This window comes from Oncorhynchus clarkii, chromosome 4 (assembly GCF_045791955.1).
Source record: "Oncorhynchus clarkii lewisi isolate Uvic-CL-2024 chromosome 4, UVic_Ocla_1.0, whole genome shotgun sequence".
Classification (NCBI taxonomy): domain Eukaryota; kingdom Metazoa; phylum Chordata; class Actinopteri; order Salmoniformes; family Salmonidae; genus Oncorhynchus; species Oncorhynchus clarkii.
In genome coordinates, this window is record NC_092150.1 from 24,938,307 (window position 1) to 24,963,085 (window position 24,779).

General features: G+C 42.6%; 1 protein-coding gene across 1 annotated transcript in view; it reads left to right on the forward strand.

Annotated features, from left to right (window-relative positions):
• Positions 1-24,779, forward strand: part of LOC139406634 (neuroligin-1-like) — a 290,759-nt gene that overhangs the window by 139,864 nt on the left and 126,116 nt on the right. The window lies entirely within an intron of this gene.

Genomic DNA, 24,779 nt, shown 5'->3' on the forward strand with positions numbered 1-24,779 from the left:
TCTGTTATACTCACAGACATTATTCAAACAGTTTTAGAAACTTGAGTGTTTTCTATCCAATACTAATAATAATATGCATATATTAGGATCTGGGACAGAGTAGGAGGCAATTCAGTTTGGGCACGATATTTATCCAAAAGTGAAAATGGCCCCCTACCCCAAACAGGTTAAAACTTCTTAAGGATCGGACCCTTTTTTAAATATTTTTTTGCCTAAAATGCCATACCCAAATATAACTGCCTGTAGCTCAGGAGCTGAAGCAAGGATATGCATTTTCATGGTACCATTTGAAAGGAAACACTTTGGAGTTTGTGGAAATGTGAATGGAATGTAGGAGAATATAACACATTAGATCTGGTAGAAGATATTACAAAGGAAAAACTAACTTTTTTGTATTTTATTTATACCATCATCTTTGAAATGCAAGAGAAAGGCCATAATGTATTTTTCCAGCCCAGGTGCTATTCATATATTGGCCACTAGATGGCAGCAGTGGATGTGCAAAGTTTTACCCTGATCCAATGAAACATTGCATTTCTGTTCAACATTTTGAATCAAGACTGCACAAATGTGCCTAATGTGTTTATTAATAACGTTTCATGTTCAAAACTGTGCACTCTCCTCAAACAATAGCATGGTATTGTTTCACTGTAATAGCTACTGTAAATTGGACAGTGTAGTTAGATTAACAAGAATTTAAGCTTTCTGCCAATATCAGATATGTCTATGTCCTGGGAAATGTTCTTGTTACTTACAACCTCATTAGCCTACGTTAGCTCAACCGTCCCGTGTAAGGGACACTGATCCCGTTGACAGCTCCCATGATTCCACACTGGGGAATATTGACTGGATCGAGCCTGGATGTCAATCAAAGTTCACAAGGCAGGACCATATTTATGACAATCAATATAAACACAAGCCTGGAAGTGTAGGCTAGTATGTTGGTGGACTAGTGTCACGCGGGACTATGTGGGTGAGGAAGGAATCAGGCTCAGAGAGTTCCACAGGGAAAAGGTGCACTTTAATGCGGCACAAAACAACAAGCCCACAACACAGGGCGCGGACAATAATATGGACCACCAAAACCACAGGGTGCCAGGTCCAGAACACGAACACCTCTACCTAACGCACACACGTAACACAAAATCAATCACGCACAAAACAAGGGCGGGTACACGTACTTTAAATAAGGAAGCCCATCAAGCACATACAGGACACAGGTGAAACTAATGACAAAACAAACAGACAACGAAAAAGGGATTGGTGGCGGCTAGTAGGCCGGTGACGACGACCGCCGAGCACCACCCGAACAGGCAGGGGAGCCAACTTCGGCGGAAGTCATGACAACTAGTTGTTTTTTTTCACATCAGAGTGATTGTTGCTTTTTGTAAAGTTCTGCTAGCCAGCCGCCCACTTTTCCCACCACATCATACATTTTTCACCTTGGGTTTAATTTTCATTATAAACTAGGTGGTTCAAGCCCTGAATGCTGATTGGCTGACAGCCGTTGTATATCAGACCCTATACCGCGGGTTTGACAAAATATTTATGTTTACTGCTCTAATTACATTGGTAACCAATGTTTAATAGCAATAAGGCACCTCAGGGGTTTGTGGTATATGGCCAATATACCACGGCTAAGGGCTGTATCGAGTAGCCCTTAGCCGTGCTATTTTGGCCATAAGCAATAAGGCCAGAGGGTTTGAGGCGTAAGTATAACCCCTGATCTTTTTCTCCTTATAACTGAGTGGCGTTCACACATTCCTTAAAAATGGAATCCACATTATGCAGAAACAGAGCCACTGGCCGCCCCATCACCGATGTTTTTGTTGCCGAGCTGAGGAGCGTCCAGGAGCATGGTAAAAAGAATGGACTATTCTATCACGCGTGCAATGATGTCAGAGGGGGGAAAAACTATTTTTGTTGTTAGCAGTAACTTCTTTGTTGTAATCTCGCAAATGGACGTGGCTGTTTCACCATTAAGGATTCCAGCTTTATTAAGGGGCACCGAGGATAATTATTTTTTAAATAACCCATTGTGTTGGCAAGCAAGCAGTGCATTCCTGGCAAATGTTTGCCCCTTGTAAGTCTAGAAAATGCTGAGTGGTTATACATTTAATGGTTGCCTGGGTTACCAGAGACCCCCATGTCAATCAGTACGTTTGGAGCATATTGCAGTGGAAGATGTTTTGGCCTTTATGGAGATGGATCTCATCCTGCCCTCTCTGTGGATGTTGAAGTGATTTAAGCTATGGAACCTCTTCCAATCTGTTTCACAAATAGCTAGATTACATTTCTAGTGACAAATAACAGTTGTATTAACGGATAAATCTAAGCTAATTCATCTGATTCTTTATACTCTCTATGTGCTCAACATCATGCAGCCTAAGAGCCATAACATGCACTATACTAATCCTTCCCTCTCAACGAGGCTTCAGGTTGACATTATCTGCCCATTAGGGATGTAGAGGTTTTTCATAGAGGGTTTGTATCAGTCCCTCTACAGGAGGCGTTGGTAAGCGGTGGGCTTTCTGTGCCACCCTGCTTAGCACCAGAAGCTCTTTCAGGGGATGTGCACACCTGATCTGACCAAATCACCTCCACCCCGGTGAGAGGCATGGGTGGAAATATCCTCTTAACTGTAAACGAGCTCATCCTTTAGAGATAAAGCGCTCTGGTGCATAATTTGGAGCTAGTGCTGTTCAGAGTGAGCGAGAGGGAGAGGGAGGGAGAGGGCGGAAGTTTCAGCTCATTAATCTCATCTGCTAAGCCCCCCTTTACACCCCCCCACCACTACCACCTCCTCCCTTCTCTCCTGCTCTCCTGTTCTCCCTTTTGGCAAAGTCATGGCAGTCTCTGCTCAGACCCCTTGGGCTGGCTGTCTAGGAGCCGCCTGGGTGGATGAGTGAATGTGTGTGTGACTGTGTGTGCATGGATGTGTGGGTATGTGTGTGTGCACCGCCTATATTTCCCTTGGCCTGTGCTGTGACCGCTTATCCTCATTCAACTGCAATGGAGAGATTCCTGTCTGTGTAAGTTGTCGTTCCCTCTCTCGCGTGAGCATGCTTTCCCGCATGAGCTCACGTTTCTTCCATAATTTCCAGCATGCTCATGTGAGAGGGAACAGCTGGCCTAGTCCCTGACTTATTGTCCCGACTCCCCCCTCCACCACCCTGACTAGAACATTTTTGACAGTGAGCTGTCTCCTTTCTCTACCATCTCTGGGGTACCCCTTCCACGGGGCGGGGGCATTAAGCAGACCATAGAAACCCCGCCCGACCAGAAAACATTAGGGAGTGCGATGTCTCGCTTTCTCTACAGTCTCTGATATAGCTGCGCTCAGTGAAACCATCCCCATTTTAACCCCAGTGCTCAGATCTTTCTTTATGACGCAATCTCCATGCTATTCACTAAACCAGACAGTGGGTGTTTCTCAATTTGTGTACTACCGTGCTCCGAGCACCCTAATTGAAGCATGCATCAGTCTGAGTATGAGTCCAAATCAAAGTATGCGAAACAGAGCACAGAACACATGCAAAGCTGGTAATTTAGTCTATTCAAACATACCCTATTTCAAAGGAAACAAGCACTCATTAAGATCAGGTGTGGCCAATTAGGGGGCGTGGCTAACACACCTGAACACACTTAAGATATGCTGACCACACCACTCACATCGCGTGCACGAGTGTTGCAAAAAAATTTAAACACACATGTTATTCAATTATAGTACCCACACTGCTCGCCCGTGCCAACAAGCGTTTGCATTGCCAAGCGCTAAAAGAGAAGTCAGTTCTATTTGTTATGCTGAATGCAGTGCAAGTCCTGCCTCTCCCATCTCCTCATTGGTTTATAGAAGCAGATACCCACATGCCATCTCCTCATTGGTTACACCCACGTGGGTGATTGAAAGATTAACTGAGTTTGGTCGGTTGTCGTGGAAACTATGACAGTTAGATGCCAATCGCCATATAAAGTCCTAAGAAGATAAAGCCTGGAAGGATGAGAGATGACTAGAAACAATTTGATTGACTGTTTTATCTGTGGATTAATTGTCAGAATAGAGGACCTTGTGCCTTTCAGGTAAAATAACAACTCAACGTTTATATCCCAGGACAAGTTAGCTAGCAACAGCAAGCTAGCTAAATAGGACAAATTAGCTGCAACTGCAAGATAAATTGCCATAAATGTTTCATGCTTTTCAACCTGTCCCAAAATTAATATAATTGTTTCAGAGTTTGTTTTGATATCTTAACCTGCATGTCGTGATCGTGTTTGGTGTGGTGGGACAAAATCAATTTGCGCACGATGGCGCATGCACACGGCTTGTTTGGGTATGGTGTTAAGATAGAGGATAGTGAGAGTTTTTGTTGATGCTGAGAACTTTAGTCATGTTCAGAGAACCTTCTAAGAATTTTTTCTCGTGGTTTTTATGAAAAGTTTTCTTAAAGGTGTTTCTTAACGCTCTCTAAACATTCCTAATGTCAAACCAGTTTTAGAACGTTCCTAGAACATTACCAACATTTAAATGAATTGTAACCATGTTTGAACTTTTAGCAAAACCAAAGCCAAGCAACTATCCTGCACCATTTCCAGAAAGTTATGGGAAGGTTGTATACAAAATAACCATAGGACAACCGCGCTCTCACCAAGCTCTAAGAAACATATGGTTCTTCATGTGCTACAGTAGATGGGCTATGACTATGGCCCTCATGCTAGATCCCTGTGCCGCTTATGCCCAGGTAGAGACTTCCTATATCTGGATCAGTTAATGTGTCTGCTGGATGGAGTCACCTGGGGGATGGTGCTTGTGCTCACTAAGCTCTACTAGCTAAGACCAGGAGCGGAAACCTCTCTCTCCCCCTCTTCCCCCAGACACTATCAGACTGTGGCTGGGGACGGTGACAAATCCCCTTTTTGTGTTGTGTGAATAGCAGTGGAATTATTTGCTTGAACAGATTAGACTATCATTCTGAAGGCAATTTGTTATTATGTGGAATAAAAAAGAGGCACAATGTTTTTACTTCATTTTTTTTGGTTAACAAAGTGTTATGCTGGTTAATCCTGACTGGGGGATTGCTGCTGTCTGGAATCCTTCACAGGGAACTGCCCCAGATTCCATGCAGTCATCTACTATAGTATAGTTGGTGTGGGTCAGATTAGCTCTTCATCTATCAATCCATCAATCTATTTATAAAGCGATTTTTACATTAGCAGATGTCACAAAGTACTTATACAGAAACCCAACTTAAAACTACAAACAGCAAGCAATACAGATGTAGAAGCACAGTGGCTAGGAAAAACTCTCTAGAAAGGCAGGAACCTAGGAAGAAACCTAGATAGGAACCAGGCTCTGAGGGGTGGCCAGTCCTCTTCTTGCTGTGCCGGGAGATTATAAGAGTACATGGCCATTAAGGCCAGATTGTTCTTCATGTTTAAATGTTCATAGATGACCAGCAGGGTCAAATAATAATCACAGTAGCTGTAGAGGGTGCAACAGGTCAGAACCTCAGGAGTAAATGTCAGTTGGCTTTTCATAGCAGAGCATTCAGAGGTTGAGACAGGAGGTGTGGTAAAGAGATAGCGAGAGAGTGGGAGAAGGAGAGGGAAAGGGAGAGTGGGAGAGTCGAAAACAGCAGGTTCGGGACAAGGTAGCACGTTCGGTGAACAGGTCATAGCCGCAGATAGAACAGTTGAAACTGGAGCAGCAGCATGACCAGGTGGACTGGGGACAGCCACGAGTCATCAGGCCAGGTAGTCCTAGGGCTCAGGTCTTCAGGGAGAGGAGGGAGAGTGAGAGAATTAAAGCATACTTAAATTACCACGGGACACCAGGCAAGACAGGAGAATTACACCAGATATAACAGACTGACCCTAGCTCCCCGGCACATAGACTATTGCAGCATATACACTGGAGACTGAGACTGAAACTGTGGGGTCGTGGGACACAGGCAGGATATAACACAATCCACTTTGCCAAAGCACAGCCACCACACCACTAGAGGGATATCAACAGACCACCAACTTACTACCCTGAGAAAAGGCTGAGTATAGCCCACAAAGATCTCCTTGACCACACGAGCCCGAGAGGGCACAAGAACAGACAGGAAGATCACATCAGTGGCTCAACCCACTCAAGTGGAGTATAGCGCAAAAAAAGCCTGGCACAATGTGACGCTCTTGCTCACTTTGTTGTGCTTCTGCCACCCAAACATCAGAGAGAGGGAGCTCAATGCTCAGACTGTCCATAGCGTGAGCAAATTGCATTGGAAATGTGCAACTGGTAACACTACAACACAGATGTGCATAACTGAAAGCCTTAGTTGGAAGTCCAAAACCTGTTTGCTGGAGTATTCAGTCCTCAATGATGTGTGGTTTTGGGAAATGTCCAGCATCAATAGTGGGAAGTTAGACCTGTTCCAGATGATGATGTGTACAAAATCAAATATAACCATTTGAGATATTTGAGATTGTTGCAGTTGCTTTCCTTCATTGTAATTTACTGACATTTTTGGAAGCATTTTATTTGACATTTACAGCAGATCTGTAGTCTGAATTGGGCCTTGTTGGAAAACCTTTTGAAAACCATCATGCCTAATGCCCTTGAATTTCTGAAATGAAGGAACGGTGTTCTTGAGTTTTTATTAGGCATAACATATTCAGGTCTTTTAGTCCAGGTTTTAGACTTGACCATGCAAGTACAGCGCTTTACTTGTTTCCTGTCTTTGGTTTGCTATAAGTGTTATTTGGAGTGGTTTTAGTCTATTCTGTGTTATTATTATAATAATAAGCTGCATGGCAATTTATTGTCAGACAATCATTGCCACTTGTGGCACTCCATTTTAAACAGAACTAACCATTTCATGTTTGGTCATGTTGTTTCATTTATTCATTTTGGCACGTTTTGTAAAATCCTCCTAATAACTTCTAAAGTAGCCCAGCAGGCTGTTATCAGCACAGTGTGACACTGAACCATTAGTACAACACTTGATATCAAATCAATAATAATTAGAGAATAAAAGCCATTTCTTAGTTGATTATTTGGCCCTGAATAGTTGCATTGAATAGGCTAGCTCCAGCTGAACATTTGCCCTTGTAGAAGAGCTTAGTAAATGTGACCTGTAGTGTGATGAAAAGGGACAAAGTTTTTTTGTAAAATGAGGCCAATATAGCGATAACAATCTCACAGTCCAATGTTGTGGTAAAGCAGTTTATTCACAGCAACATGACTGCATGAGAACATTTATTTTCTCTCCCATGTTATCCGTCACAGAGAATCCCTTCACATCACTCCCAGTTCCCTTGTGTGGTATGCAGCATCGTTTATGTGGATTGGATTTACTTGCAGATTGATCTCCTCAAAATAATGAAGGACTTTCAATTTCCCTCGAGTCAGCTGGGGCTCGTCGCTCTTCACTGAAATCGTTGCCGATGGCCCTCCCAGGCCTGGCTCCCATCCGTCCACCTGGAATGAATTGCTGAAAGACAAAGCTTGGGCATTATGATTGTAGTTAGATTACCCTATCAGTGTGGAGATAACACTCCTTTAATAACCAACGCCTGGATGTCAGCCGACCAAAGCAAAGGGATAGAGTTGTGAGGACTGAGGAGAGAGTTGGGAAGCGAAATGGGCTGCCTGTCTGTCAAGGTGAAAATGTCAGTTCTTTTTTTGGAACTATACTGAAAAGTCAATTTCCTTTTTTAAATTTGACTTAATCAAAATAATGATTTCATATTGAATTATTGATTTCCCCTTGACGGCTGTGAAGAGACAAGAGTTGAGCTTTCCAGGGCCTAAGACAGACAATGAAGAGGAGAAACTAGGAGGATACAATTTTCATTAGCACAGAATACTGTCGGTTTGGGATTCAGTGAGACACTTGGACACACACACACACGATATGATGCAGCCGTGTACATCAGCATGGTGTCACATGAAAATAAACAGATCTTCAAGGCTGTTTTTAGCTCCAATGGAAATCAATTGGCCTCCTGCAGTTGATGTTGTTTTCATGAAACCACATCCTGCTTTCCTCCATTGTGGCGTCTGTTCCTATTGATTTTAATTGTCATGCTAGCAGTTTAATGTGGTTACATTTTGTAATGTTACTCTATCTGTGTCCTTAATAACTTCTTGATTATGTCCACATGAACAATGATATTCATGTGGTGGTACTGCAGTGAAGAAGTCTGCTTGCTGTTCTGGAGCTGCATGCAATGTACAGTAGCTAGTGCCAGATATGCATTAAACCAGCTCTTTCTAAACATATCCTTGAGTATCGCCTTAAGGGGCTATTATCTGGATGATCTCAGATAAACTCAGAGATAGTATGAGTGTTGGTGTGAGTTTTCTACCCAGACTCGATCCTATCCCTGTGGGGAGGTGCAGGGTGTTAAAGCCAAGCTGCTAATGAAAGTGCCTTCAGCCACAGGGAAGCAGCGGTATTCATCTTCATTAAGTCACACTTTTGTTTTTAACCCACACTGACATCCTGTTTTATCATAGCTTTTCTTTTTATACCCCCACAGTTTTGATGTCATGGTACTTTTATTCATAGCCACAATTTTATTTCATGCTCTTACTGTACATAATGTTGCAAATGGTACACATTTTGGATGGATATCAATGTTTTGTCTGTTTATTAAGGTGGATTTAGAAACATTTGACCAAAACCATCCAAAAGGGACAATTGTTTCAAACGCACTATTAAAATATGAGTCATTACTGAAATTGATGGCGTCATTGGATTATAAGAACATTTGTGAAACAAAGGTAAAGTGGGGGGTATTTGCAGTCTGAATAGGTTAAGCATTCAGCCTCAATCCCTAGTGATTTGGATGTAATTGTTACCTTTCATTATGGACAGGAAGCATTTAGATAAATGTCTAAGTGTTCAATATGTCATCTGCACAGTCACTCCTCATGGCCTCTCAGGCCTTCTGAAGGATAAAGACAATACAACCCTCACTGTGGCATCACTCTATAACCACCATTAAAATTCCAGTCAGTCTGAGAGAATAAGAGTCCCCCCCTTCTTTCATAAAAACCCACCCTCTCCAAAATGCATCACAGTCACTTCCATTGGGAAATGGCTATTTTGGGGATTAATTGTACTCCCAGCGGAGTGAATGGTGTAAGCAGCTCTGAATAAGACCTATCCCCGCAGGTTTGGCCGGGCTCCCTGCGAAGCCACAGAGCAGCTGTGAATTTGCTAGAGCAAAAAAAAGTAACGTGCACCCAGGGGGGGACCCAGGACCGAGTTTGGGAAACCCTGTGATATTAGACAGACACCTGTGTTAATTCACCCACAGCTCATACGCCATCATTAACTCTGAAATTCTAGCAAAGAACACATTCGTCCTGTATATGGCCAGCGTTCCAATAGGCATTTCCAACGTAGCCCTTAGTGAACTAATTGAATTGCAGACCTCTGACTGTTCCTGGGGGTGGGATGTTGATCATTTCAGCGCACAAGGGTATTGCTAGTCATGTCGGAACATTTACCCTCCATGCGTTGCTAGGAAGAGCTAGGTCTGTTTGGCCATTAGTACAACCCCTTCCACCCATTCCCTCCCTGTTCATCAGCATTTGGAAAATACATTCTGAATGAATATGCAAAATTAATCCATCATAAACCGGCCTGCCTGAATGGTGTAATCTTTTGGAATCCGGCCCTTTAAAAGGGGAAAATCTCTCCTTCCATATGTTATCAGATGTAGCCCTGCGGACATGAAACACTATAAGGAGGGCAAGTTCATGGACTTTGGCTGATTGTTCCAAAGATGCTTCGACAGTTTTTACACATACAGTTGAAGTGGGAAGTTTACAGACACCTTAGCCAAGTACATTTAAACTCAGTTTTTCACAATTCCTGACATTTAATCCTAGTAAAAAAATCCCTGTTTTAGGTCAGTTAGGATCACCACTTTATTTTAAGAATGTGAAATGTCAGAATAATAGTAGAGATAATGATTTATTTCAGATTTTATTTCCTTCATCACATTCCCATTGGGTCAGAAGTTTACATGCACTCAATTAGTATTTGGTAGCATTGCCTTTAAATTGTTTAACTTGGGTCAAATGTTTCGGGTAGCCTTCCACAAACTTCCCACAATAAGTTGGGTGAATTTTGGCCCATTCCTCCTGACAGAGCTGGTGTAACTGAGTCAGGTTTGTAGGCCTCCTTGCTCTCACACTTTTTCAGTTCTGCCCACACATTTTCTATAGGATTGAGGTAAGGGCTTTCTGATGGCCACTCCAATACCTTTACTTTGCTGTCCTTAAGTGTAACGGCTCTCGTTGGTGGTAGAAAGAGTAGACCAAGGCGCAGCGTGGAAAGTGTTCATGATTTTAATAAAAAAAACACTCAAACAAAATAACAAAATAGAAAACGAAAACACACAGTTCTGTCAGGCAACAGTAACTAAACAGAAAACAAGATCCCACAACCTAATGGTGGGAAAAAGGACTGCCTAAGTATGATCCCCAATCAGAGACAACGATAGTCAGCTGCCTGGTCCCGGTCCCCACCCTTTTGATGTTTTCAGAGTCTCTCTATGTTAACAAAGGGCTTTCCAAGAGTCACTCTGTAGAGTAGAGAGAGAGGAAAGGGGAAAGGTATTTATGGGGGTCATAAACCTCACCAACAGGCCAACGTCATGACAGTTGGCACAGTTAGAAAGAACAAGCCTGAGCTCCCTCTGCACTCCTCGGAACAAGGGGGGAGAGGCCTTATCATCAAAGTTTGCCTTCCCCCCCACCACCACTCTAGTTGCTTACCTCCCAAAGAGGAACAAGAATGTGGTCCTCCTGAGCACACTGCACAAAATGACTGAGATCAGTGATCGTGAGGACAGGAAGCCAGCCATCATCATGGACTACAACCACAACAAAGGAGGCGTGGACAACCTGGACAAGGTGATTGGAATTTACAGCTGCAGGAGGATGACTGCCCGCTAGCCCCTGGTCATCTTACATAACATCATTGATGTGTCCTCATACAATTTGTGATATAGAACAAGATCAACCCTAACTGGATGCCTGATAAGTGGAACAAGGGGAGGGTGTTTTTGGAGCAGCTGGGAAAGGCACTTGTAACCCCACACATTCAAAGAAGGGAGCGCCTCCCCTGCACAGCAGCCTCTGCAGCACTTGTGAAAGCTGTTCAGTGGACTGAATCTTGTCCTGATCCACCTGAGGTTGCAGCTGGGGCAGGCAAGAGGAGGAGATGCCAATTCTGCCCCCAAAGAAGGACTGTAAAACAAATACTATGTGCTGCACATGTGAGAAATACATCTGCAAAGTCCATGCACACACACTTGTATACTGTTCTACATGTGAGAAATACATCTGCAAAGTCCATGCTCACACACTTGCATACTGTCCTACATGTGAGAAATACATCTGCAAAGTCCATGCTCACACACTTGCATACTGTTCTACATGTGAGAAATACATCTGCAAAGTCCATGCTCACACACTTGCATACTGTTCTACATGTGCTAATTAGAGTTGATTGATTTATGTTCTTCACGCTTTTGTTTTGTATCTATTATCTTATTTTATTCATATTTATGGTGTTTTTTATACACCTTGTGGGTGGGGGCAATGGTTCAAAAATGGGAGAAGACTAGTATTTTGTAGTTGAATTCGTCATTGTTCAGTATTTAAGAATATATCACTATGTTGCCAAAAAAGTTCAAGTCTGTTATTGTTTCCCTTCAAAACTACTTTCTACACATTTCTGTTACTTTCTTAGGCTATACAAGTGCTATATTTTGCAAAAGATTTCTGTTTACACTTATGAAGTACCTTAGCAATAATAATAATAATAATAATAAACCTCTACTTCAGTAAAGGAAACAATTGTGACAGGTGTGTTGTAAAAAAAATGAGTGGTGTCCACTGATTAAATGCAGTCTTTCTGCATTGTGAAGAGGGAAAAGCCAGATATTCACAAAGTTTGTGATGAATGACAGGTTTCTTCTTCATGCAAAATAGATTTGGGGTTTAAAATTCAATTAAGCTGCTTTATTTGAGGGGTTTAGTGAAGGTGGGTCATTTTTTACCCGTAGGACAAGAGGAGAATACAGAATGTTAAGACTACACAAGGGTTAAGGTGTTTTTAAAGTTTTGTACACTCAATGTATATAAGTTGTTTGTCAAAAACTATGGTGGCTCTAGCTCTATCAATCACTGAGTAAATATGAAAGAAACAAATAGCATTACTTCTGTCCCGGTGCTGGAACACAACATTGGGCAGTACAGTACAGCCCAGGATTTCTCAACCATTTCTGTACCAGTGACTGGTGAGACATGGTCTTCCTCCTGTTTTTTAATGCACCTCATGTTTAAAACAAAAACAATATGTAAAAACACCAGTGGAGGTCAATCTCAGCGCTAGAACTGTGCCTCTGCTCTAGTCATTTTGTTTTCCTCCCTGTTGTGTTGTGCTGTCTGTCTGTCTGTCTGTCTGTCTGTCTGTCTGTCTGTCTGTCTGTTGCGTGTCCCTGAATCAACACCTACCCTACCCTGTCACTCTGTGCTTCTTCTTGTTCTCTGTCTGTCTGTCTGTCCGTCCGTCCGTCTGCCTGTTTCAGCCATATACGTTATAAAGGCCAAGCTAAAGTGCCTGTCACGTGTGTCCCTGAATCAACACCTACCCTAATGATTAGTTACTTGGCCATTACAGGGGGCGGCCTGCCATTCCCACTGGTGACACTAACTTTTACAGTTGGTGGCACCAGCCCGTGCCAAAATAATGAATAATCATCATACAAAGTAATTCATAATGCTTTATTCAAAAGTATCATAAATAGACTACTGAGGTATTCAACAAATACATTGTTTTATCTAACACGTCCAGGAAAGCATGATTCAAGATATTTTGATGTGCAACCTAATCCAGTGATTGTCATACATTTTGGGTTGAAAATTAAACTATAGTTGCTATATTTTACTGTCAGAATAGGACTCCAGAATTTCCAGGTTTTATTTATTCAATACAGATGAATTACATGATCATTACATCTTTAAGTGCCCTAAATAATATCATAGGCTAATTTATTTGGGGTTCAACACCTGAGGAATTGGAAACTCAAACACATTAACTATTGCTAACTATAAGTATTATACCCACTGCTAGTAGCCATGCATTCATCCAACAGTAAACATAATACCCTATAGCAATGTGCAGTTGAAGGCCACTACCAATGAGACAGGTTTTCCAATAGGCTGAGCTGAGGTCACGCAAACTCACATTCAAAGTCAAAAGCAGCATCAGTGAAGATACCTGCTCTGACTCTGTCATCATTTAGACAGCCAAGATCATGGATTGTAAAAAAAAAACCTAAGAGTGCCTATAAAAGTATAAAGAGCACATTCTACAGAGATAGATAGCCACCATTGAGGTAGAGAGAGAGAGAGAGAGAGTCTCTGGTCACAGCCAGTGTTTCCCTCCCTCCCTGTGTGTTATTTGTTACCAGTTTAGGCTACAACTAGGCTAAGGGGAAGAGCAGGTGGGGTGGACAGGGACCTAATAGGCCTGTCCATCCATCCGTGAGGGTGTGTGTATGTATGGTTGTGTGCATTCACAGGTTGGTGGATAAGGGAATCATTTGAATTGGTCAGGCCCTTCCCCTAGCCTAGCAGCCATACTTGTCCTGTGACCTTTCTCCATGGATTAGTAGTCATGTGCAGACACACCTGAGTTCTCCAAGGCCGTGGGAATGAGTGAGAGCTGAGGGTCAAAAACATGACCTAGCATTGTCACATAGCATTTGCGCAATTTCCCTTTAAGATCAATTACACAGGCTTGTAGGTGATCCAATACCACTCTGCTGCCTCCTATTAAATCACATAACAAATCAAATTGTATTATATTGACAGAATTGAATTTACTATTCAGGATGTCCATAAAACCTGATCCCATAACCACCAATGAGTTGTTTCCATTAGAAATGAGTGACATTCTTATCTCTTCCCCCCTGAACTTCCCTGGGAGAATATTCACCTGCAGCTCCAGTCCATCAAAGCTGATCCCTTAAATGCATTTAGATGTGTTTAAAGAGGGTCCATGTGGTTCATCGGTGCAGTTGACAGCTGAAGGGACACAACACAAATTAGATTTTATTTGTCACATGCTTCGAAACAACAGGTGAAAACTAACAGTGAAATGCTTACTTATAGGCCCTTCCCAACAATGCAGAGAGAAAAATCTAGAAAAATAATAACGAGGAATAAACACACAATGAGTAACGATAACCTGGCTATATGTACAGGGTACCAGTACCGAGTCGATGTGCAGGGGTAGGAGGTAATTGAGGAAGAAATGTACATATAAGTAGTGGAAAAGTGACTAGGCAACATGATAGATAATAAACAGTAGCAGCAGCGTATGTGACGAGTCAAGGTCAATGCAGATACTCCGGGTAGCTATTTGGCTAATTATTTAGTCTTATGGCTTGGGCGTAGAAGCTGTTCATGGTCCTGTTGTTGTCAGACTTTGTGCATCGGTACCGCTTGCCATGCTGTAGCAAAGAGAACAGTCTGTGACTTGGCTGGAATCTGACCATTTTTAGGGCCTTCCTCTGATACCGTCTGGTAAAGAGGTCCTGGGTGGCAAAGAGCTTGGCCCTAGTGATGTGCTGGGCTATACGCAGTACCCTCTGTAGCACCTTGCAGTCGCATGCCAAGCAGTTGCCATACCAAGCGGTGATGCAGCCATTCAAGATGCTCTCAATGTATAACTTTTTGAGGATCTTTTCAGCCTCCTGAGAGGAAGAAAAGAGGCATTGTCGTGCCTTCTTCTATGCTGTGTTAGTGTGTGTGGACCATGTTAACCCCTTAGTGATGTGGACAATGAGGAACTTAAAGCTCACAACCCGCTCCACTACAGCCCCTTCGATGTCGAAGGGGGCGTGCTCGGCCCTCCGTTTCCTGTAGTCCAAGATCAGCTCCTTTGTCTTGCTGACGTTAAGGGAGAGGTTGTTGTCCTGGCAACACATTGCCATATCACTGATCTCTTCTCTATAGGCGGTCTCATCGTAATCAGTGATCAGGCCTATCATGTTGTGTTGTCACTACACTTAATGATGGTGTTGGAGCCGTGAGTGGCCACGCAGCCGTTGGTGAACAGGGAGTACAGGACGGGACCTTCCCAAGTTCTCTCATGTCACCCCACTCTTCCGCACACTACACTGGCTTCCAGTCGAAGCTTGCATCCACTACAAGACTATGGTGCTTACCTACTGAACAGCAAGAGGATCTACCGCTCACTACCTTCAGGCTATGCTCAAACCCTCCGTCCCAACCCGAGCACTCAGTTCTGCTACCTCAGGTCTCTTGGTCCTCCTACGCCTACGGGAGGGCAGCTCCAGCTCAGCCCAGTCCAAGCTCTTTTCTGTCCTGGCACCCAATGGTTGAACCAGCTTCCCCAAGAAGCTAGGATAGCAGAGTCCCTGCCCATCTCCCAAAAACATCTGAAACCCTACCTCTTCAAATAGTATCTTAAATAATGCTCATCCTCACCTCGACCGCCACCCCTCAAAAAATAAAACTTTACTGATACATACTTTATTGAGGAAATATTTCCTTTCTACAGTATGTCTGTGATGTGGTTGTCCGACATAGTGCATTCATTTTAATATAACTAACTGTAAGTCACTCTGGATAAGAGCATCTGCTAAATGACTAAAATGTAAATGTTAAAATGTGCTCCTCTTGTCTACACATGTTGTTTACGAAGCATGTGACAAATAAAATTGTATTTGACTGGGTCAGGGAGAGGTTGATAATGTCAGTGAAGGCACCTGCCAGCTAGTCAGCGCATGCTCTGAGTAAGCGTCCTGATATTCCGTCTTGCACCGTGGCCTTGTTAATGTTAACCTGTTTGAAGGTCTTATTCATATCAGCTACAGAGAGCGAGACCACACAGTCGTCCGGAACTGCTGGTGCTCTCATGCATCGTTCCGTGTTGCTTGCCTCGAAGTGAGCATAGAAGGCATTTAGCTCGTCTGGTAGGCTCACGGCTGGGTTTCCATTTGTAATCCGTGATGGTTTACAAGACCTGCCACATCTGATGAGCGTCAGAGCCAGCGTAGTAGGATTCAATCTTAGTGTTCTTTTGGGGACCATTTAAATAAATTCAAAATGTACGCCTACCACGCTGCACCTTGGTCTAATTCCAACAACGGACGTAACAATATTATATTTCTTCAGGTCCCTTTGATGGGATATTATTGACTGGAGCTTGTCCAGTTTGTTCTTTAGTGATTGTACGAACACCAAAAAAACATGGGCAATTGTGGTCTAGGTGCTCGCCGACGTAGTCTAATCATGACGCCGCCTCGCTTGCTTTCTCTTTTGCCTCAGCTTCGTTGAAGCCGACTCGTTGAAGTAGAAATGTTAATCCAAATCGCTGTTCGAATGTCCAGAAGCTGTTTTCGGTCATAGGAAATGGCGGAAACGTTATGTACAAAAAAAAGTTAAGATCAGCGTAAAAAAAACACACAAAATGGTAGAATTGGTCAGGAACCTGTAAGACAGCAGCTATCCACTGCAGCTCCATCTCTTCCACTGACAGATAGAATAGTTTAAGTGTCTCCTCTACCCAGGTCCTGGTTCAGATTTAAAGCCCACCGAGCTTCACTGCACTCCATGCTCCAGGAATTAATAAGGCAGGACTCTGCCTCGTCTCATTGTTTATTAAAAGTAGTCCCCGAGCCGTTGCTTCTTCTCCATGCTTGGGTTATAAACACTAAGTAATCAATGGGAGGCATAGGAGGTTGGAGAGAGACTTTATGTGGTTGCCTTTCGTTTTTCAATAGATCCCAGTTAGACTTGAGATTTGGGCCAGTGGTGGGGGCTCAGTAGAGAGAGAACCAGAGAGGCTCACGTGGTTCCCGCCATTCGCTGTATATGCTAATTGAGGTTATGCACTTGCTGTGCTCTGAGCATTTTAACAGCGCAGTCATACCACTTGACAAAAGTTGATAAACTCTTTAAAAAGTGCATTTGCATTATAGAAGTATACTGGTCTGTAGAAAATACTGTCTCTGTTGCATATATTTTTTTAATCTCTGATGAGCTATTGTTGAACTCCAATGAAATATTAAAACACATGTCCTAGCATTTAATGGACCAAACCTCGACTGTGGAACGTGCCTGGAATATCAAGAGCTCTGATCAGTAGTCGTAGCCTCTGATATTTGCACATGGATAATTTTTTCTATTGGCCTTTCACCTTATGTGGTTAACACACACAGCAAGATGTTACGCCTGATTTTCTTATTAGCATGACACCCTGAAATTAGAGGAATTTGGTTAAATTTAATTTAGTGAAATTAAAGAAACACAGCAGTCAGTCAGTAAGCATTCTAACCTCACCAAGAATTACAGTGCCTTGTATTTTTTCCTATTTTTTTGCATTACAACCTGTAATTTAAATTGATTTTTATTTGGATTCCATGTAATGAACATACACAACTAGTCCAAATTGGTGAAGTGAAATGAAAAAAATAATACTTAAAAAAAAATGTTCTAAAAAATACAAAATGGAAAGTGGTGGGTGCAATTTATTCACCCCCTATGCTGTGAAGCCGAAATAAGATCTGGTGTAACCAATTACCTTCAGAAGTCACATAATTAGATAAATAAAGTCCACCTGTGTACAATCTAAGTATCACATGATCTGTCACATGATCTCAGTATATATACACCTGTTCTGAATGACCCCAGAGTCTGCAACACCACTAAGCAAGGGACACCACCAAGCAAGTGGCCAAGGAGCTCTCCAAACAGGTCAGGGACAGTGTTGTGGACAAGTACAGATCAGAGTTGGGTTATCCAAAACTTTGAACATCCTACGTGGCACCATTAAATCCATTATTAAAAAATGGAAAGAATATGACACCACAACAAACCTGCCAAGAGAGGGCCGCCCACCAAAACTCACAGACCAGGCAAGGAGGGCATTAATCAGAGAGGCAACAAAGAGACCAAAGATAACCCTGAAGGAGCTGCATAGCTCCACAGTGGAGATTGGAGTATCTGTCCATAGGACCACTTTAACACTTTAAGCTGTACACTCCACAAAGCTCCACAAAGCTGGGCTTACTCTGGTTAGATGAGACTAAAATTGAGCTTTTTGGCCATCAAGGAAAACGCTGTGTCTGGCACAAACCCAACACCTCTCATCACCACGAGAACAACATCCCTACAGTGAAGCAGTGTGGTGGCAGCATCATGCTGTGGGTATGTTTTTCATCGTCAGGGACTGAGAAACTGGACAGAATTGAAGGAATGATGGATGGGGCTAAATACAGGCAAGTCTTGAAAACCTGTTTCAGTGTTCAAGAGATTTGAGACTGGGACGGAGGTTCACCTTCCAGCAGGACAATGACCCTAAGCATACTGCTAAGCAACACTCGAGTGGGCTAAGGGGAAACATTTAAATGACTTGGAATGGTTTAGTCAAAGCCCAGAGCTCAATACAAATTGAGAATCTATGGTATGACTTAAAGATTGTTGTATATCAGCGGAACCCATCCAACTTGAAGGAGCTGGAGCAGTTTTGTCTTGAAGAATTGGTTAAAATCCCAGTGGCTAGATGTGCCAAGCTTATAGAAACCTACCCCAAGACACTAGCCACTGTAATTGCTGCAAATGTTGGCTCTACAAAGTATTGACTTTGGGGGGGGGGTGAATAGTTATGCACGCTCAAGTTCTTTTTTTTCTTGTTTGTTTCACAATTAAAAAATGTTTTGCCTCTTCAAAGTAGTAGGCATGTTGTGTAAATCAAATGATACAAACCAAAATGTTTAATTTAATTCCAGGTTATAAGGCAACAAAATAGGAAAAATGCCAAGGGGTGTGAATACTTTCGCAAGCCACTGTACCGAGCTTGTCGTGTATTCTTGTCGTAGTTGACATTTTCTACAACATGCCTCATTTTCTAAGGTATTACCTCATAATTTGCCTTTCTGCAATTGTCAGACCACATGAAAATTGTTGTACCAACAATGCCATATAATATGGGTGCAATATGAGGATTACATGACATTCTGTATATATTCAGCTTAGCTAAGTTATTGTATTTTCAATCAAAGCTGTCACTTCTCTAATTCCATCTTAGGTACTGCGTATTGCTGTGTGCAGTACATTGTCTTTAATATAGCTAGCTATAAGAGAGATATGACTTATAACATCCCCCTACATCAGCAGAGTTGCACCAAGGGACCTGACTTGTTTATAAGCTGGCCATCTGACTTGCGACCCCAGCACAAATATTAACTTTTTCTTTCCAGATCATTTGACACAAAGGGGAATGGAAGTTAGCCATGCTGAGAGGACAAATCAGAAGGAGAGTATTAGCTCTGTTTTCACAGTGTTTGGCACATCTCTCTGTCAAAGGCTGAACACACACACACACACACACACACACACACACACACACACACACACACACACACACACACACACACACACACACACACCTCTTAGCAAATGACAGGTGAGCCTTATAGTGATAACAATAAGAGCCCAATTCCTACTTTAGTCAATGCCAAATGTGTTGCTTTAATTACGAATGCCTCACGCAAATAGAAATGCTCTTATGGCCTAAACTCACAAAAGGCGAGCTTGCGAGTTGTGTGATTTATTTGATATAGAATGCATTGTTTTGAATTATAATAACCCAACCGAAGCCTGTCCACTTTGACGCCTCACTCAATTAAAATATGTCGTTATTTTTGTGTTTTATTGCTGCCGCTGTAGTCACACAATACAAATGTTGTCATTATTTACTTTTTTTTCCAATCTCATTTGAATTGGAAGAGGTAGCTAAGGGTTGAGGCTTTTACCATACATGCTAAATTAGACCAATTCATCCACTTATGGAAACAACATCACTATCAGCAAAGGTAATTGGAGTTATGGTCTACGCAGCTAGCATACAGTCACTGCTCTGCCTGTACCATCTTTTCCACCCGCCTCGCTCTACTTGCTCTGCCCGAATGTGGCGGGTTTTTCACTTTAGAAATGAAATAATATTTCCTCTCTACATTGTTAGGTTTCACAGATCTAGAAATTAGCTCAAAGTTGAAGGAAAAAAAGCTTCAAGCAGGACAACTATGTGAGCAGAATGCATAGCGCCGACAGACTCATTTATCATAGTTCATGGAAATCATAGAATCATGCGATCCCGAGCAGTTTCTGTTGACTAGTTCTCGGCTCCTATGTTTCCAACAGCAAGCAGGTGCCTTGAGGCCGATACCTAAATCTTAATAAAGAGCAGTGATACTAGCAAGAGTGGTGTGCAGGTTTCTACTTTTTTCTCATCGGACAGCAAGGAGGGGAGAAGAACGGAAGACTGACATTTTCCCAAACACGAGAGCGGAGCCAGTTGCAAAAAAAGTCACGTCTTTGTCTTTAGATTTCTTTTGATTGCTGTGGAAAAACGCCCCATGAGTCTCCTCAATTAAACATTTCAAAATGATTGTGTGTGTGTGTGTATGTGTCAATGGCAGATTCATTTAAATCAGTGCTGTGCATTGCGCAACACTTTCTCTTTGCTCATTGCCACGCACATGCTCAAATCAAATCAAATTGTATTTGTCACAAACACATGGTCAGCAGATGTTAATGTGAGTGTAGCGAAATGCTTGTGCTTCTAGTTCCGACAGTGCAGTAATATCCAGTTGGTGTTACGTGCTGGCCATGCAAACTCGAGTATGGTCTTAGCACACACCCACCATGGACGACCCCTAGATTTGCCCGATAACAGACACATTTATAGAAAACCCACACCAAGCGGAACCAGAGTGCCAAGTCTAGGTCCAAATGGCTTCTTAACAGCTTCTACTCTCAAGCCATAAGATTCTTGAAAAGCTAATGAAATGGCTAACCGGACTATTTGCATTGTCCCCCCCACCCCCATTTTTGCACTGCTCCTACTTTCTGTTTATTATCCATGCATAATCACTTTACCTGTACCTACATTTACATCAAATCAAATGTTATTTGTCACATGCGCCGAATACAACAGGTAGACCTTACAGTGAAATGCTTACTTACAAGCCCTTAACCAACAATGCTTTAAAAACCTCTTAAAGATCTGACACTTTTTAAACATTTTCGCCAAGAATGACATACCAAAATCTAACTGCCTGTAGCTCAGGACCTGAAGCAAGGATAAGCATATTCTTGATACCATTTGAAAGGAAACACGTTGAAGTTTGTGGAAATGTGAAAGTCATGTAGGAGAATATAACACATTAGATCTGGTTAAAGATAATACAAAGAAAAAACATGCGCTTTTTGTATACCATCATCTTTGAAATGCAAGAGAAAGGCCATAATGTATTATTCAAGCCCAGGCACGATTTAGATTTTGGCCACTAGATGGAAGCAGTGTATGTGCAAGGTTTTAGACTGTTGTCAAATGTTGTATCGAGACTGCCCAAATGTGCCTAATTGGTTTATTGATACATTGTCAAGTTCATAATTGTGCACTCTCCTCAAACAATAGCATGGTATTCGTTCAGAAAAATTGAAAATAAAAGTACCAAAAAATTAAGCAGCAGCAGTAAAACAACTATAGCGAGGCCTTATACAGGGGGTACCGGTACAGAGTCAATGTGCGGGGGCACCGGTTAGTTGTGGTAATTGAGGTAACATGCACATCTAGGTAGAGTTAAAGTGACTATGCATAGATAATAAACAGAGACTAGCAGCAGCGTAAAAGAGGGTTCTGTTTAACCCTTTGATTAGCTGTTCAGGAGTCTTACGGCTTCGGGGTATAAGCTGTTAAGAACCCTTTTGGACCTAGGCTTGGCGCTCCGGTACCGCTTGCCATGCAGTAGCAGACAGAACAGTCCATGACTAGGGTGGCTTGAGTATTTGACCATTTTCAGGGCACCTGACACCGCCTGGTATAGATGTCCTGGATGGCAGGAAGCCTGGCCCCAGTGATGTACTGGGCCGTATGCACTACCCTCTGTAGTGCCTTGCGGTCGGAAGCCGAGCAGTTGCCATACCAGCCAGTGATACAATCAGTCAGGATACTCTCAATGGTGCAGCTGTAGAACCTTTTGAGGATCTGAGGACCCATACCAAGTTTTTTCAGTCTTCTAAGGGAGAGTAGGCTTTGTTGTGCCCTCTTCACGATTGTCTTCCTGTATTTGGACCATAAGGGTTTGTTGATGATGTGGACACCATGAACTTAAAGTTCACAAACTGCTCCACTGCAGCCTGATCGATGAGAATGGGGGCATGCTCGGTCCTGCTTTTCCTGTAGTACACAATCATCTCCTTTGTCTTGATCACGTTGAGGGAGAGGTTGTTGTCCTGGCACCACACAACAAGGTTTCTGACCTCCTCCCTATAGGATGTCTCAACGATGTTGGTGATCAGGCCTACCCTTGTTGTGTCATCGGCATACTTGATGATGGTGTTGGAGTCGTGCCTGGCCATGCAGTCATGAATGAACAGGAGTACTGGAGGGACTGAGCACGCACCCCTGGGGAGCCCAAATGTTGAGGATCAGCGTGGCGGATTTGTTGTTACCTACCCTTATCGTCTGGGTCGGCCCGTCAGGAAGTCCAGGATCCAGTTGCAGAGGATGGTGTTTGTTCCCAGGGTCCTTAGCTTAGTGATGATCATTGAGGGCACTATGGTGTTGAACGCTGAGCTGTAGTCAATGAATATCATTCTCAGATATGTGTTCCTTTTGTCCAGGTGGGAAAGGGAAGTGTTGAGTGCAATAGAGATTGAGATCATCTGTGGAGAGATCATCTGAGATCATCTGATCATCTGCAATAGAGATCTGTGGATCTGTATAAGCGGTATGCATATTTGAGCGGGTCTACAGTTTCTGGGATAATGGCATTGATGTGAGCCATGACCAGCTTTTCAAAGTCCTTCATGGCCACAGACGTGAGTGCTACGGGTCGGTAGTCATTTAGGCAAGGTACATTAGTGTTCTTGGGCACAGGGACCATTGTTGTCTGTTGCTCCTTGAAAGCGGCAGCTTTACCCTTTAGCTCAGTGTGGATGTTGCCTGTAATCCATGGCTTCTGGTTGGGGTATGTGTGTACTGTCACTGTGGGGATGATGACATCATCAATGCACTTAATGAGGAAGCCAGTGAGTGATGTACTTCTCAATGCATTCGGAAGGATCCCGGAACATATTCCAGTCTGTGCTAGCAAAACAGTCCTGTAGCTTAGCATCTGCTTCATCTGACCACTTTCTTATTGGCCGAGTCACTGGTGCTTCCTGCTTTAGTTTTTGCTTATAAGCAGGAATGAGGAGGATATAATTATGGTTAGATTTGCCAAATGGAGAGGGAGGGAGAGCTTTGTTCGATTTTTTATTTTTGTATTTTTTTTTATTTTTTTTTATTTTTTTTCCCCTCTGGTTGCACATTTAACATGCTGGTAGAAATGAGATAAAACGGATTTGACTTTCCCTGCATTAAAGTCCTCAGCCCCTAGGAGCACTGCCTCTGGATGAGCGTTTTCCTGTTTGCTTATGGCCTCATACAGCTCATTGAGTGCAGTCTTAGTGCCAGCATCCGTTTGTGGGGGTAAATAGACAGCATCAGCTGTTGTTTATAAATATACATAGACCGCCACCCCTTGTCTTACCAGAGGCCGTTCTATCCTGCCAAAAAAGCTTAAAAACCGCCCGCTGTATGTTATTCATGTCGTCGTTCAGCCACGACTCTGTGAAACATAAGATATTACACTTTTAATGTCCCTTTGGTATGATTAACATGATCGTAGTTTGTCTATTTTATTATTGATTGATTATACATTGGCTAATAGGACCGATGGTAAAGGTAGATTACCCTCTCGAAGACGGATCCTTACAAGGCACACGGACCTTCGTCCCCGATTTCTCCGTCTCTTTCTCCTGCAAATGACGGATATGAGGGCCTTGTTTCGGGTGTCTGAAGTAAATCCTTCCCATCCGAATATGGGGTGAGTACGGTACGGGGTGAGTAATCGCTGTCCTTATATCTAGAAGCTCTTTTCTGTCGTAAGACATGGTGGCAGAAACATTATGTACAAAGTAAGTTACAAATAACGTGAAAAAACATACACAATAGCACAACTGGTTACGGGATCGTAAAACGGCAGCCGTCTCCCTCAGCGCCATTCTCTCATATTACCTCAACTAGCCTGTGCCCCCGCACATTGACTCTGTGCCAGTAAATCCTGTATATAGCCTTACTACTGTTAGTTTAATGTTGCTCCTTAATTAATAGTTATTTTTCTTATTTTTTATTGTATTGATTTATTTTTACTTTTAGTAAATACTTTATCACTTTTTTTTCTTAAAACTGCATTGCTTGTTAAGGGCTTGTGAGTATTCATTTCACTGTATGGTCTAAACCTGTTGTATTCGGCTCATGTGACAAATACAATTTGATTTGATTTTTGATTTGATATGAAAACAAATGTGGAGAAAACCAAACAAGGAGGCAAAATAAAAAGCTATGTATTCACAAACTTTGAGGGAGAGCTACATAGCAATTATATATCACCTGTGCCAGCACAGGCAACTAACGAGGCAACAGGTGCAACACATCAGTGCGCGTCCACACCTAACTCGAACCAACCTCTAAATCAAAAAAGAAAGCCTGTAACAGGAATCCATGTCTCTCTATCCATGGGTTAGTTTAAAGTGTGACTGTTAAAGTGTGACTAGATTTGGTTCATTAAGAAATGGTAGCTGCTATGACTGAATTCAAACCTGAGTTGGTTTCAGGGTGTGGTTT